This window comes from Salvelinus namaycush, chromosome 27 (genome assembly GCF_016432855.1).
Source record: "Salvelinus namaycush isolate Seneca chromosome 27, SaNama_1.0, whole genome shotgun sequence".
NCBI lineage: Eukaryota > Metazoa > Chordata > Actinopteri > Salmoniformes > Salmonidae > Salvelinus > Salvelinus namaycush.
The window spans coordinates 35,065,547-35,082,771 of NC_052333.1; positions in this window are offsets into that span (position 1 = coordinate 35,065,547).

A 17,225-nucleotide genomic window follows, 5' to 3' on the forward strand; every position below is an offset into this window, starting at 1 on the left:
CCGATTAACATTCTTCGTCTTACACTTAGCCTTTTTGGCCCTCCTTTTAACCTGAGCACAGAATACCTCCTCATCCTCCTCTTCACTGCTGTATTCCTCCTTGGTAGATCCGTCGTCTATGAAGTCGTCGCTGTAATCGTATTCGTCAGGACTCTCGCTGTTGTCGTAGCCCATTGTAGCCTCCAAATCCTCATCGGGGATCTCATCTTCATCCTCATGACACTCTTCCTGTTCACTTCCTCAGCCTCGCTCAGCCACGGGTGTTCATCGTCGTGACTGTACCTGGAGCGCGAGCTGTGTGTTCGTGAGTCGAGGGGCCTTCTTGTCACTCTTGGACCCGGAAGACTTAGAGGCTAAATACTTATTTGACTTAGAAGCCAAGCGATCTTGCTTCACCACTTTGGGGTGGTGCAAAGGTGCTTGTTTCACTTTTAGGGTGATTTTAACCACTTCCGGTTGCTCCAGGAAGCCTAGAATCGACACAGGTAGACCTCATGGTGGCCTGATGGATTGTCATCGAAGACAGGTTCATAAAACATTCATAACCCACATAGGCTTCAGGTTGAATTTAGGGGAGCAGGCAATGTATTCCTATGGGGAGAGAAGTCATTGAAAACTGTTTGATGTAAACACCTAATTTTCACTGTTAAGGGTTAATGCCACATGGTCAAGGTTAGGCTTGCACAGATCGGGAGGACCTCAGGAATATTCCTGAGGTCGAATTGTGCTTCTAACCCTAACTGGTATCCCGCTGTCACCCAAAAGCACCTGCAATTTAGGGCCAGGCTTCATTATGGGCCTACTTTTTTCATGGTCGCTGAGCTCAGACCGAGCAAGCTACGGTCAAGCGGGGCATCTCGTTGAACTCGGCACTGCCTAGAGATTATGGTAATGCCATTGCAGGCTCGGTGCGTCTTTATGACCCACACTGTGTCACTCCATCCTTGCTCTGTGTGAGACCTTTCTTTTACATCTGTTGGGAGAAATTCCTGATTTACAGTTCACGACGGTTGCCTAATCACACATATGAAGTTTTGAAAAGATCTGACCTTTTTAACCCTTCAAAACAGCCACTATGACACCATTTTAAGGTACTTCCGGTTGATATAGGAAGCTGAAAGTGAACACATATCCTCCTTGGGGTAGGCTCTTATAGAATATTGAGTATTGCATATTGAGAATATTAAGTCTTTAAATTAAGAACGGACTTATTTACAGAGGGTTGAATGAGTGTGTGTTATTTCAGAAAATTACCGAAAATCACAGAAATCTCCGTAGGTTCATGTACTTTGACATGAAGTGGTCAAATTAGCGCTCTATTTTTGTTTTTGACCTTTAATCCCAGAAAAATATCCATAACTCAAAAATCGTTGAGGCCTCGACGCCATATTGTTCGGGGCCAACTGCCCATTATGCCAAACCTATGTTCATCAAGTTTAGTCTTCGAAGTCTTTTCCGTTTAGGAGAAAAGGCCACGTCGTGGTTGGTGATGTTTTGTACATTTGCAATATGATTCCATTCGCCCTCTGGTGGGATTTACCGGGACAGCGGAAAAATGACCAATTTGAAATTTTATAAAACGGAAACCGAATGTTCGAGAGACTTCGTTCGATGACTTCCCGGAAGATCTGGCCCCTGTGCACGGCCCGCCACCATCCGCGAATGTTTGTAAAATTCGTGGATGGTGGCGGGCCGTGCACGGGGGCCAGATCTTCCGGGAAGTCATCGAACGAAGTCTCTCGAACATTCGGTTTCCGTTTTATAAAATTTCAAATTGGTCATTTTTCCGCTGTCAAGTAAGGGACCGTACATTTGCAATATGGAGTTTCTCATCAACCATACAGCAAATGTCAAAATGTTCCCTTCACGTATGCAAGGAAGTGTCATCGGCTTACTGCGTTAACTTGACTCGCAGAGCGCCGCTTCCAGGGATCAACAAGCCCTCCACCCCTGTGTATGCCCTAATGGCAGCCCCCAGAGGCTCCATGTACAGAACGAAGAGGAGAGCCGAGAGCGGGCACCCCTGCCTGACCCCAGACGAGAGGTCAAAAACATCACCCAAGTGACCGTTTACGCTAACCCGGCACCCTGCTCCGACATATAAAGTACGGATCCGTCCTATAAACCTCTCCCCAAATCCTAATATACCTAACACCCTGAATAGAAAGGACCTATTCACGCGATCAAAAGCTTTCGCCTGATCTAGCGCTGCTACCATTAAAGGCAGACCTCTATCTTCAACCCAAGCGATGGAGTCCCTGATCAACTGTAGGTTCCATCTAATAGAGTGGCCCTCTACCCCGCGCGTCTGATCCTTGTGGACGACGTAGGGAAGGGTTGTGCGCAACCGGTCCGCTAAGACCTTTGCAAGCAGCTTGTAATCTACACACAGCATGGTCAATGGCCGCCAGTTGCCAAGGTCTGTTGCTTCCCCCTTCTTGTAACAGCACACCAACGACCATTGATCTCGAGGGGGACACCCGGGGGACACCCGTCTCGAGGATGGCCTTCAAGACTTAGAGTACCACCGGTCCAAAACTTGGGGTAAAACTCGGCCGGCAGCCCATCCATCCCAGGCACCTTCCCTTTTCCCATCCTCCTGAGGGCGCTCTCAACCTCTTCAAGGGAGATCTGAGCCTCCATCGCTTCTCTAACATCCTCCGGCAATCACCGGGACAGGTGTTCTAAAAACACATTTCCCTGCTTTACATCTACATCCCTTTCTTTAAATAACCTTTGGAAATGGTCAGTTGTCACCCTGACCATTTCCTCTGGTTTACTCACTACACTCCCATTTTCTTCCCTAACCCTGTACATTACCTTCCTACTCTGTCTGCTTCTAACCGACTTAAAGAACATGGCGGAACAAGTCTCGTTGTGTTCTAAAAAGTCTCTATGCGCACGCTCCAGGAAAGCTCGAGCCTTCCGCTCCTGCAGCTCCCTGAGCTGCGCCTTCAGGGCTGTGGATCTCTCCCAGTCAATCGACCCGCCGAGGTTGCCTGCCTCGTACTCGAGTTCGAGCAACCTTTGGATATGATCCCCCTCCCTCCTTTCCTCCCTTTTTTTACTCTAACCATATCCTATAATAAAGGCCCTAATCCTTACCTTTACTATATCCCACCACTCTAACACCCCCTCACACATGGGCCGGAGGCCTTCAAGCCCCCGAAACACCCCAGTAACGGCATTAACAAAAGCTTGCTCATCCAGTACATCCCGATCTAATCTCCAGTACCCCCTACCAAAGACGCAGACTGGTGATCCCACCTGCAGGAGCACCCCGTCATGGTCCGAAAAGAAGACCGTCCAGACACCTGACCCAAAGAACTAGGTAGAGAAATGTAATCAAGCCTCCGCGCAACCCACCGAGAGTTACGCCAAGTGGGATCAGCCATTGTCGAAGTAGAGTGCAGGCCTCCATCAACCAGACCATGGCAAGCCATTAGCCCGGTGATGGCACCTGCACTGCTGTCCCCCCCTACCCCTAAATCTATGTTAAAATCCCTCCTATCACCAAGTGCCTATTTGTGACACACAGGGGCTCCAGACAGTCCACCATCTCCTTCCTGTCTGCCGCCACCTGTAGCCCGTACCATCCAATTAACCTATATCTACCCTCCCTATACGTTACATCTACCCCCAACACCCTCCCCTGCATTATAACAAAAGTGCTCTCTACTTTAACCTCCCAATTCCCAAACAAAATCCCTACCTCTCTTGAGTGCACCCCTCCTATACCCCAAAACGATTCTCACTTATCCCACTCCCTCCTAAATCTACAAACATCCCCACCATCCCTCAGGTGAACCTCCTGTAAAAAACAAAAATCAAAACCCACACCCTCTAAATAACTAAAAACAGCCCTTCTTTTAACAATATCCCTAAATCCCCTAACATTTAAAGTAACAAAGGTAATACTTGATTTCATAAATAAAAACAAAAACACATCACCCAACTGCTAAATCCCAAAACACCCAAAACAAAAACAGGAGGCCCACCCGATGCTCCCCTGCTCCATCTCCTCCGGCAGGGACGCCTTCTCCTCTCCTGATGTCCCCCCGTCTTCCTCCATCTCCCCAATCCAGGATGCAGGGCACTCGAGAGCCTAACACCATTCCTGCATCCTGGATTGGGGAGATGGAGGAAGACGGTATCCGGGCCCCCTCTTCCTCTTCTTCCCCCATCCCCTGCTCCCCCTCCAGCCGCAGACGCGTACGACCTCTGATGAGCCGGGCAATCCCGCCACAAGTGCGCTGACGAACGACACCCGTGGCATGCCTTGGGCTCGTCATAGTCCTTGGCCTCGTGCTCACCCGACCCTCAGAATCTGCACTTCCTTGTACTGCACGAGGCCAAGACATGACCGTAGGCCATACACCGCCTGCAGAAAGGAGGCTGACAGGCATAATACAAAGTTCCCCTGTCAGCCCCCAGGGAGAACATCGCAGGAGGATGGAGGTATCCACCCACACCCTTTGGGTCCTCCCTGAGTAGCGCCTGGAACCCTCTCCTCCCGTTCCAGAAACCCAGGGAGTCCCTGAGGAGCCTCGCTGAGGAGATATTGTCCATGTACCTCCCCAGAAAGGCCCTCACCTCTTCATCCTTCACATGGGGGTTATACATATTCACAGGGACCACCCTGAAATTGTTTTTAGCCAGGCTGGTCACCTCGTAATGGCACATCGGCTTTTCCTTTCCCATCTCTCTTGCCCTCTTCAACACTTCTTCATGTTTTTTCCTCCTTGTGGAAAGTCACATCGTAGGCCTCCTCCATTGGATTCGCTTGGAGGCACAGAACATCTTTTACTTCCAACTTCATGCTCCCAATCAAAATTGTTCTCCCAAAAGTCTCCCTCCAGAACGGCTCCACCTCCTTGGTCCTCCAAGCGAATCGCACCGTGTTCGCTATTCCAATCCCCGGCATTTTGGTTGCTGAGTTGCGTGCCATTCTACACGTAAGAATGACACGCTCCCTCAAAAAACAAAAGAGCTGTTTTACTAAGGGGTCTGCCTACAGCCTCGTTCTCAATCACGCGCTTTCACTTCAGAGGTTGCTCTCGTTCCAGTGCTTCTCTACAGACAATGGAATTCTCCGGTTGGAACATTATTGAACTTTTATGATAAAAACATCCTAAAGATTGATTCTATACTTAGTTTGACAAATTTCTTCGACCTGTAATATAACTTTTTGAACGTTTTGTCCGAATGGACCAGATCGCGCTTTTGGATTGTTTACCAAACGCCCTAACAAAAGAAGCTATTGGATAAATTATGGACATTATCGAACAAAACAAGCATTTATTGTGGAACTGCGATTCCTGGGAGTGCATTCTGATGAAGATCATCAAAGGTAAGTGAATATTTCTAATGCTATTTATGAATAATGTTGACTACCCAACATGGCGGATATTTCTCTGGGTGGTTTGGGCTCTGAGCGCTGTTCTCAGATTATGCTTTTTCCGTGAAGTTTTTTTGAAATCTGACACAGCGGTTGCATTAAGGAGAAGTGTATCTAAAGTTTCATGTATAATAGCTGTATTTTTATCAACATTTATTATGAGTATTTCTGTGAATTCATGTGGATCTCTGCAATATCACTGCATGTTTTGAAACTCCTGAATCTAACACGCCAATGTAAAATAAGATTTTTGGATATAAATATGAACTTTATCGAACAAAATATACATGTATTGTGTAACATGAAGTCCTATGAGTGTCATCTGATGAAGATCATCAAAGGTTAGTGATTAATCTTATCTCTATTTGTGCTTTTTGTGACTCCTCTCTTTGGCGGGAAAAATGGCTGTGTTTTTCTGTGACTTGGTGGTGACCTAATATAATCGTTTGTGCAGCTTTTGCTGTAAAGCATTTTTTAAATCAGACACTGTGGCTGGATTAACGAGAATGTTATCTTTAAAATGGTGCTTAATACTTGTATGTTTGAGAAATTAGATTTATGAGATTTCTGTTGATTTGTATTTGGCGCCCTGCAATTTTATTGGCTGCTGGTGAGGGGTTCCGCTAGCGGAACGGGGTCCTAGACAGGTTAACGCCCTCGGGCCTTCGGCTTTTAACTAAGGGGGTTATAGCACCGCAGTACCTAACCTGGTCTTAGCCAAAAGGCAGAGAAGCGATAACCCACAAATTGACCCCTTCACCCGCCGGGCACCCAGGAGTCTCGGCAAACGGTTTGGCAAAATTTGGCTCCTCGCCACCCAACGTTTCCCTGGCGACAGGCAAGTGTTTTTTTTTTAAATCGCCAATGCGTCTTTAAGTCACTAGCTCTTTAAGTCCAGTATGACTATTTGTTCAAAGCCCGGCAAATACGTCAGTCGTCGTTGTCGTCGGGCTTAAACTCAATTGCCCGAGCGACTACTTTGAGTGGAAAAATACGCCGGTCAGCCTGCTTGAAGTCAAACGCCTGAGCAAAAACAACAACAACATCAAGAATGGCAGCATTTGTGATACAAAGCCAATCCTCCAGAGAGACTTGAGCCTAAATCCAGAACCTTAGACCACTTTGCCACGCTACCCAGCCTCTTCCTCAAAACCAAACTTTCTCATCTGTTACCTAGGCTTGCTAAGCTACCATTCATTTCAATCTCTTCTTTTTTCATTTCATTTTCTTCATTTATATCATGTTGCTTTTTCTTCTTGTTTGAACACATTATTTGTTTTGCTTCTACGTCTGAAAAGCACATTTATTGAGCCTTTTAACAAGCTCAGATAGGCAGCTCTCAGCCAGCTAGAATGCGGGGCCACCGCTATAGCACAGGACGAGGTAGTTAAACAAGCTCAGAAAGGTGGATCTCGGCCAACTGGTAGAACGGGCCACCACTATTGCACAGGACGAGGTAGTTAAGGCAATATATAGGTGTTATTTCCCTTGTATGAATATAGAAACGCTGCCAAAGTATGAATTTACCAAAGAGATGACCACACTGAAGACTTGTGCAAAAAACAACTACATCAATGATGGCAGCTGTAGGATTTAAACCTACACCTCCAGAGAGACTGGGGCCTAAATCCAGCACCTTAGACCACTCGGACACGCTACTCTACTCTGTCAACATCCCACACTTTGTAATCTGTTTCCTATGCCTGCTAAACTCCCAATAATTTCGGTCTCTTCTTTTTACAACTTAATTTATATTATGTTGCTTTTTCTTCCTGTCTCAACACATAATTTGTTTTGCTGCTTTGTCTGAAGAGCACATGTATAGAGCCCTTTAACAAGCTCAGATAGGTAGATCTCAGCCAACTGGTAGGAGGGGCCAATGCTATAGCACAGGACGAGGTAGTTAATGTAAGGGAATACCCCCTGATTTGGACAAAAATGAATGGGAACATATTGCCATTGGGCGAAACATATACACGATGGCAAATACCACTCAATTGGATGGCAATTCATGCAAAGCTTATGGCAACTGCATATGGCAAATGCCAAGTGTCATACAACAAAAATACCAAAGAGGGCGAGCGCGCTCCACCGTAAATCAAGTCAAGACCCAAGTGTCAAAATGTGAAAATATGAAAAAAAATCTAAAATGTATCACCCTCTAAAAAAGTGCTTTCTGGACCTTTTTTTAAAAATTCTTTAGATTTTTTTTTGTCAATTATACATGTATAAGAACTGTATGAACATACCTTTGTCATATTTAAATAAGTTGTCCATAAGGCATATGTTTTGTCCATTTGCAAATTGCTATAATAGGAAGTCAAAAGTCAGTGAACCATTGCCAAATGCAGTAAGAAATGTCCAAAATGCAATATATAAGTATTGAAAGTGCCAAATCAGGATGTTATGTTCATTTGCCATATATGAACATCTGAAGTCGGCTTCCGAACCCAAAAGTCAGTGAACCATGTCCAAATGGCATTTATACTGCCCAAATGATATGTATCACTATGTTAAGCCCTGAATCAACCTAGTAGGTTTATTTGTCATGTATGATGAGAGAGAAGAGGGACTCGTCGTTTTTTAACGATTTTTTGAGAAAAGTTCAAAATGACCAGGAGCATTAGTGAAGGTTGCCCCCTACCCAGCCGTAGACCCCTTGCACCCTCCTAAAAGGCATTCAAAACCATTTCAAAAATATTCTCCTGGTAACCCGTTCCAATCACCAGGCGCACGGCTGTCCATTTGCAATATGTTTTAATGGGCATTTACCATCATGACATGCTCAAAAATACTGCAGAAATGCAAAATTGACTGGCCCGATGGACGGGCAGATAGTGGTTCCTCTCCATCGCTCGTTGTGTTGATTTCATCATGTCCATTTGGTGATGGTTTTTCACTGTTTAAACATATTGCAAATGTACAAAAGTCAGCCAGCAAGTCAGCGTCCAACAGTCAATTAAATATCATTCTGACACCAAACTGACACCACACCCACTTTTTCCATCACTTTTAGAAGCCAACTATCACATATTTCAGAGCAGGCCCAAAATTCACAGCTCTTTCTGTTTAAACCATAATAAAAACATAAAACACGTAGTTACGTTCCAGCTGCGGGTCCAGTTCTGAAATTATGTGTAGGCCTATTTGAGGTGACCCAGAATCCCGAGTTTCAGCTTGATAGGTCATTTGGAGCCCGAGCAGCGACCTTAATTGGTGCTGAAAACCCATATTTTTACGGGCGTTGCTACGGGGTCCTTGAATGAGCTATCGGACAGAAACATTAGGGTCCGTCTCTATGGGACGAGGTGGTTTCAATGCACCTAGTCTTGTGACTCTGGGACTTTTATAAATGTCGTCATTTTCGCGATGGTCAAAATGAATTGAAGTTATTGCAAATGTACAAGGTTGTTTCTCGGTCTGAGAACCTTCTAGAGCCACATAACTCACCGTGCACTATCGACTTGAGCTCTAGAACAAGTTTCTAAAGTTTCAGAGCTCTAGGTCGGACAGTTCTTTGATAGTTCAAACGAAGGTAACTATTGCAGGCTCTGTGTGTCTGTATGCCCCACACTGTGTCACTCTGTCCTTGCTGTGTGTGTGTGTGTGAGTTTTTCTTGGAAATCTGATGGGAGAAATGACTGATTTACAGTTCACGAGGGTTGCCTAATCACACATATTAAGTTTTGGAAAGATGTGACCTTTTTAACCGTTCGAAACAGCCCCTATGACCCCAATTTAAGGCACGTCCGGTTGATAGAGGAAGCTGAAAGTGAACACAAATCCTTCTTGGGGTTGGCTCTTTCAGAATTTTAAGTCTTTACGTTAACCTTTTCTCAATAGGGGGTGCTGTTTTCACTTTGTAAAAATTTCGTTCCCAAATTAAACTGCCTCGTACTCAATTCTTGCTCGTACAATATGCATATTATTATTACTATTGGATAGAAAACACTCTCTAGTTTCTAAAACCGTTTGAATTATATCTGTGAGTAAACAGAACTCAAGTTGGAGCAAACTTCCTGTGAGGAAGTGAGAAATCTGAAATCAGGCAGGCTGTTCTGGGGTCCGTTTATTAATTTGCATGTCTTCTATTGGTCGAGATGCACTGCATACGCCTTCCCCTAGATGTCAGCAAATAGTGAGAATTGGAATGGAGTTGCTAGGCAGATCTGAGGCCATATAAAGGGTCTGGGAACGTGGGGTGCACTCTTTTCAACATTCGCCATGACGCAAGACAGACCTCAGGATGGCGTTCTGGAAAGCTCCCGTTATAGGCCTTAGATATATCCGGCTCTGATTTTATTCGATATAGGTGTTAAAGACATCATAATGTTGTTATTTTAAACCGAGTTATATCAGTTTATATCAGTATATTGCGATTTTCTGATATTTCTTTGTGCTGCGTTATAGTGAGTTGGGCACGTCTGGGCCACATGGCTAATGTTTACTGCTAATTCCAAAGTTGAAGGCGACAATCTACAACCGAGCAACGATTCTTTTGGACAAAGGACAACTTGCCCAAGATTCTGATGAAAGCTCATCAAAAAGTAAGAACTATTTATGATGTTAATTCGTTGTTCTGTTCCGCCATTAATTTCGGTGCGGTCTCGCTTTAACGCACGCTGTATGTCGTAGTAACGTTAATTTTAAAAATCTAACACAGCGGTTGCATTAAGAACTAATGTATCTTTCATTTGCTGTCCAACCTGTATTTTTTAGTCAAGTTTATGATTAGTTAAAACCTGTTGAGGACAGAGGGCGCTGTTTTCACTTTGGGGGAAAATCGTGCCCAATTTAAACGGCCTCGTACTCAATTCTTGCTCGTACAATATGCATATTATTATTACTATTGGATAGAAAACACTCTCTAGTTTCTAAAACCGTTTGAATTATATCTGTGAGTAAAACAGAACTCCTTTTGCAGCAAACTTCCTGACAGGAAGTGGAAGATCTGAAATCGATGCACTGTTCTAGGGGCTGCCTATTAAAGTCCTTGATATTTATTAGTTTAGATGCACTTCATACGTCTTCCACTAGATGTCGACAAGCAGTGAGAGAAGAAATTGAGTGTGTAACTTGATCTGGGCTCGAATTATAGCTCTTGGCATGACGTGTCACCAGTTTCCTGTTTTCTGGAGAGAGCGAGAAGGGACCTGGATTTGCCTTCTGATAAGCTGTCGTTATGGACGACTAATATCTCCGGCTTTGATTTTATTTGATACATGTGACAATATCATCGTAAAGTATGTTTTTTCAATATAGTTTAATCAGATTATTGAAATTTTTTCGGGAGTTTTGCCGTGTTCTGTTCTCTGAGTTTGTTGACGATGGAGAGATTCGCGCCACTTGGCAAGTGTGCTTGCTAAATCGAGAGGGAAAAAGGCCGTTCTAAATCCAAACAACGATTGTTCCCGACAAAGGACCCCTTGTACAACATTCTGATGAAAGATCAGCAAAAGTAGGACCCATTTTATGATGCTATTTCATATATCTGTCGAACATGTTGTGCTAGTCGTTTGCGCCCAGCTTTTGGGTACTCTCTCGCTATACCTAAGCTGGATGTCGTAATTAAGTTATTTTTAGAATTCTAACACGGCGATTGCATTAAGAACTAGTGTATCTATCATTTCCTATACAACATGTATTTTTTAGTTATGTTTATGAATAGTTATTGTGTCAGAATATGTGTGTCAGAAAAAGTGTCCGAAAAATATCCGGACGTTGTGGGAAAAAGATGCTACGTTAGCACAATGTATAACCACTGATTTCAGCTCTAAATATGCACATTTTCGAACAAAACATAAGTGTATGTATAACCTGATGTTATAGGACTGTCATCTGATGAAGCTTATCAAGGTTAGTCAAAAATTATATATCTTGCTGGTTTATTCGCTATCGCTAACGTGCCTATTGCTATCGCTAACGTGCCTTGATGAATGAATGCGGTAGTGTGGTAGGCTATTGTAGTAAGCTAATATAATGCTATATTGTGTTTTCGCTGTAAAACACTTAAAAAATCGGACATGTTGACTGGATTCACAAGATGTGTATCTTTCATTTGCTGTATTGGACTTGTTAATGTGTGAAAGTTAAATATTTCTAAAAAATATCTTTTGAATTTCGCGCTCTGCCTTTTCAGTGGAATGTGGGAGGAGTTCCGCTGGCGGAACGCCATAGCCAGACAGGTTAATGATTAGATTAGGTGCCTCTCCCAAGATTTCTCCCGACATTTTGTTGGCAGCTTGGCTACTATTCTCATTGTATAACCACGATTTGTGCCGCTAAATATGCACATTTTCGAACAAACTCTATATGTATTGTGTAATATGATGTTATAGGACTGTCATCTGAAGAAGTTTGAGAAGGTTAGTGAAAAAATTAATATCTTTTGCTGGTTTATTCGTTATCGCTATTGTTGGCTTGAATCAATGCTGTTGTGTGGTTGGCTATTGTAGTAAGCTAATATAATGCTATATTGTGTTTTCGCTGTAAAACACTTAAAAAATCTGAAATATTGGCTGGATTCACAAGATCTTTGTCTTTCATTTGTTGTACGCTGTGTATTTTTCATAAATGTTTTATGATGAGTATTTAGGTAATTCACGTTGGTCTCTGTAGTTATTCTAGTTGCTTTGGTGAGAGTTGTGATGGTGGCTGCATTGTAAAACTATGATTTATACCTGAAATATGCACATTTTTCTAACAAAACATATGCTATACAATAAATATGTTATCAGACTGTCATCTGATGAAGTTGTTTCTTGGTTAGTGACTATTTATATCTTTATTTGGTCGAAATTGTGATAGCTACCTATGCAGGAAAAAAATGGTGGGGAAAAAAAGTTGTGTCTTTTGCTATCGTGGTTAGCTAATAGAAATACATATTGTGTCTTCCCTGTAAAACATTTTAAAAATCAGAAATGATGGCTGGATTCACAAGATGTGTATCTTTCATCTGGTGTCTTGGACTTGTGATTTAATGATATTTAGATGCTAGTATTTACTTGTGACGCTATGCTAGGCTATGCTAGTCAGCTTTTTTACTGATGGGGGTGCTCCCGGATCCGGGATTGTGATGAAGTAGAAGTTAACTTCTCTAGGATATGTGGGACACTAACGTCCCACTTGGCCAAAAGCCAGTAAAAATGCAGAGCGCCAAATTCAAATATATTTCTATAAAAATCTAACTTTCATGAAATCACACATGAAAGACACCAAATTAAAGCTACACTTGTTGTGAATCCAGCCAACATGTCCAATTTAAAAAAGGATTTACGGCGAAAGCACACCAAACGATTATGTTAGGTCAGCACCTAGTCACAGAAAAACACAGCAATTTTTTCAGCCAAAGAGAGGAGTCACAAAAAGCAGAAATAGAGATCAAGTTAATCACCAACTGTTAGGAATTTTGTTAATAATCAGATAAAACTATAACAAATTGAACTCTGCACGCCTGGTGAAAAGAGATTTGTGTTGTGGGTCATAAAATAAGCAGAAAGGGTCGTTAAACTATGGTTGAACTGACCCAACTTAGCCCTGAGGTGTTTAGATAAGGCTGTGGGTAACTTTTTAGGTCTTCCATTATCTTGAGTTGTCTGCTAAAGTGGTAATAAATTATAGTGAGCCTTCAGGATAAATGATTATATTGTGTGTCATGTGAGTGCCCTGTGAAGTTGGAATGAACTTTTGAACTTGTTTTCTATTTGTCAGGACAATGAGATTTATTCTGTAACCTATGACGTCATATCTTGTATATAAACCTGTGTTTATGATCAAATGGCAGCGTGCTCCGAGAATAAACACTATTATCTAATTTTAATAAGACTGTATCCTGTCTATTTTATGTTAATAAGTATCTTACAAATTCTTATAAATAGACAGATTGAATTTAATTAATGAGTATATTGGAGGAATTATTTAATTCCACTAACAATTGGTCCTTCGAGTGGATTTCCAAACTTTGCCTCTGTCATCCGAAGATATTAGCCGAAAACCGTGCACGGGCGGGTCAAGACCCGTTATTTAAAGTCCTGGCCTCTGAATTGAGGTTAAAAAACAGGCCGGTATATATATATATATCTGAGGTCGACAGAGACGGTGACGGAATCAAACCGGCATTGCTTTTCCCAGTCTGCAAGACGAAGGTAAATAGTCTTTATTCTCGAATGTGGGGGGTATGATGTAAGTTATCTTTGATTTTAAGTTCTAAAGGGTTCTTTAAAATGTCTAGGAACATGACTATACAAGGGTGGTATAACCTTTGACCTTTATCATGGCTGTCTCTTGAGGTCTGATCAGCTTCAGGGGAGGGCCATGAAGATAATGCATTTGTGGTCATTTGGGATACTAGTTTTGAGGTAAATTAATTGACTATTATTGATTTGGTATTACAACAGGAAAAATCCCCTTTGTCATCAATAATAAATGAGGGAAGATATGATACATTGAGGTTTGGACAGGAGATATTTTAAGCCAATAGGGCAGGAAAATACATAAGCATTAAAATTATTTATGAGAAGAAATAAGTTTTAGTTCTTAGGAGTGGTAATTTACTGTGGATAAGGTATCCACACTGTAAAACATATATTAATTATTTATGAGACTGAGTTTAAGGTTAACCAATGTTATTATTTAATAAAAAACAGTGGACTCCTGGGTGAGAGAGCTTATTAGTAAAGAAAGGATTTGATATGGTTACCATTTGTTTTGGCCATTAGAAGATTTTTATTTAAATAGTATTAAAATTGACAGGGGTATATGGCATATGTGATGATTTAGGATTATTGATAGGATGGAGATAGGTTGATTAAGGTTATGTAAGGACTTTAGAGATTGACACTATAAGACATGTTGTTTTTTTAAATCCATGATTTTAGATAAAGCCAAAATAGTGAGACACTTAGTTAATATTTGGATGGAACACATAGTTGTTATTGACTATTATGAGAAAAAGGCATACAGAGGGGTCTGCCACGCACTGTTGAGATCTTGAAGGTTTGAGAGCAGAGTGGAGAGGGGGGACCAGGACATGAGCAAGGTAGGCTGTGAAATAAGATAGGTGAGAAAAGGGATACGGTTTAAATCAATAAATATATATATATTTAAGAACATATATAAGCAGCACAGATACCTTTTTAAGTAGATAAGTAACTTGACAGAATTGGAAAAGGATAGATATGAATGGACGCCCAAGGGAGAATTGGACATGCGGCGAATGAAAGGGGCGTTCCTACATGATAATGTCAAACATAAGGATAATTTAAACTAATTTTACCTAAGTCATTGGTTAGGTTAGGCAAGGTTGTTACCTGGCAGAGCCAGGTAACAAAGGGGGGATGGGTAAGTTGTGGTCTAGGATAGGATGTGGCCTATTGGATGATAAACTAATAAATAAAAAAATTCTAGCTAAACAAGCAGATATAGAAATAGAAAGAAGTATTGTTGATTACATGAAAAGGTTGTTTGTTTAACCAAACCTGTATGTCCAAGATTTTATGCACTACAGGTGAATTACAGGCGAAGTCACTCAATCCAGTCCCTGAGGCCTGTTGGGGGGACCATACCAAGACTCCTGGTAACAGCTAGCTGAAAGAGCTACCCGGATTCATATCACACTGCGGGAGGGTAAGACACATTGACACTGTCGAACAAGCACAGTGTCCGAGAGGACAACTGGAATTAACAGAATTCCGGGGGCCATCTCTCGGATGAAGATTTCCTTTTCCCCGTCATTCCATCCCTGTGTTTGTTCATAGAAGTGAAAGTGTGTCTGGCTTCTTGCTGATGATGTTTTCTCTGGGAGAGGGTGGGGCTTTATAGGTGGGCGGTCCATCCTGAGCTGTCTGGTTGTGGGAGCCATATTCCTGATACACCATGAACCCCAAGAAGGCCAGAGGGTAATATTGACACATAGTTAGACAATGAGGATTTTGTATTAACCAAGCATAAGAGATCACTTGATCTGGATAAACAGGAAGTGAGAGTGGGATTGGGAAGGAAGTCTCAGTGGAGTTCTATGTAGACCAAATGGGGCCTCTGACTCCTTGGCAGTTTAGGACTAAGAGCAGCCATTGTGGAAGACATCTATGAAAGTCCCTGTGTAGTTCATGGAAACAGGTTATAGCTCACATCATGAGGGCTACATAAATCTACATACCCAGTATGGAAGATGGCGAGTAGTGAAAGTAAGGGTTTCAGTTGACAACCTAGTGCCATTCCGAGTACGAGAAGTTAGAGCAGATGATAGTCAGCCAGAATACAAGCAGAGCCCCAGACAAAGCAGATACTGACCGTAGAGTTGTCCAGAGCCAAGGGCCGATGTGGATGGTTCAGATGAAAGATTTTAAGGAAGTGATTGAGGTGGAAACTGTTATGGCGATTCTAACCTATGGTTAGAATTGTTTCAATATAAAGCCAGATCTGTGGCGAAAGAATAATGCTAGGCATGCCTCAGCAAATCCTCAGTTCATAACCATTTCCTTTCCATTTGATGGAATTGCTACACCCATGGAATGGCCTGTATGATAAAGCGGTTCAAGAAGGCAGGAAGCTGAACTATGACAGTTGCATTGATCTGTGATATGTGTCCCCAGGTGCCGATTACATCCAGATTTTCTCTTTCACAGTGACAGGATTCTATGGATCGCTACATAACACACGGATGGGAAGTAGGGGAAGTCAGTACATGCAATAGGACTGAGAATGTTACAACCGAGAAGACAATGAGGGACCTGACTGGCAGATGAAAAGGTTTAGAGTGTGGAGGTATGAAGCTGTGACCTAACCTGCCTACCAATTGGAACGGTAGTTGTGCACTAGTGCAGTTAGGCATGCTCTTTACCCTTACTCAGATCCAATTCAAAGCGAGGAATTAGATCTTAGCAGGATTAGAGTCAAGTATTTTCTAGTGGTCCACTCTCAATAAGAATGTGGACTAGATCAATTATACCAGAGATGTAATGAATGGCTTGGCAGAATAGAATAGAATCGTGTTAGATATGTTATTGGCAGAAAAGGGTGGGGTTTGTGTGTTATTCGGGTCGATGTGCTGTACGTTTATCCCAAATAACACAGCTCCGGATGGATCAGTGACCAAGGCCTTGGCAGGTTTAACCACCCTAGCTCACGAGTTGGCAGTGACCTCAGGGGTGGATACTTTTCTGACTAATTGGTTTGACAGTATGTTTGGGAAATGGAAAAATGTCATGATTACTGTGTTATGGGCTACCTTCACCTGTGTGACTGTATTAGTTTTGTGCGGATGTGGTTTGATTCCGTGTGTGAAAGTTCTAATTTCCAGGATTCTGGAGAAATTGATGACACAACAGATGATGAAGTACGGATCAATTCTAAGCTCTGACCAGTGGAAGGATGAATGTATGGGGCCGGATCTAGTGGAGAACGATTCCGGATCTTTTAATTATGAGGAACCGAGATTGGATGAAACTGTATTTGACGTTTAGAGAATTTAGACGGTTACATGTTTCAATGTATAGACTGTTTCTTTAATGAAGATTGTAACGAAAATCCTAAATATAGAGTTATGTTTCTGATGAAGGTTAGAACAGTCATTGATGTTGATGGAGTGTAAATACATGTATTGATTTGGTTTTATTCTTGTATAACATTTATGTTTCTATATGATATTTGATATGTAGCTATGAATTGTTTTGTTATTTAGGGTGGATTGTTAGGAATTTTGTTAATAAATAGTTAAAACAAATTCTAGCTTTAGATAAAACTATAACAAATTGAACTCTGCACGCCTGGTGAAAAGAGATTTGTGTTGTGGGTCATAAAATAAGCAGAAAGGGTCGTTAAACTATGG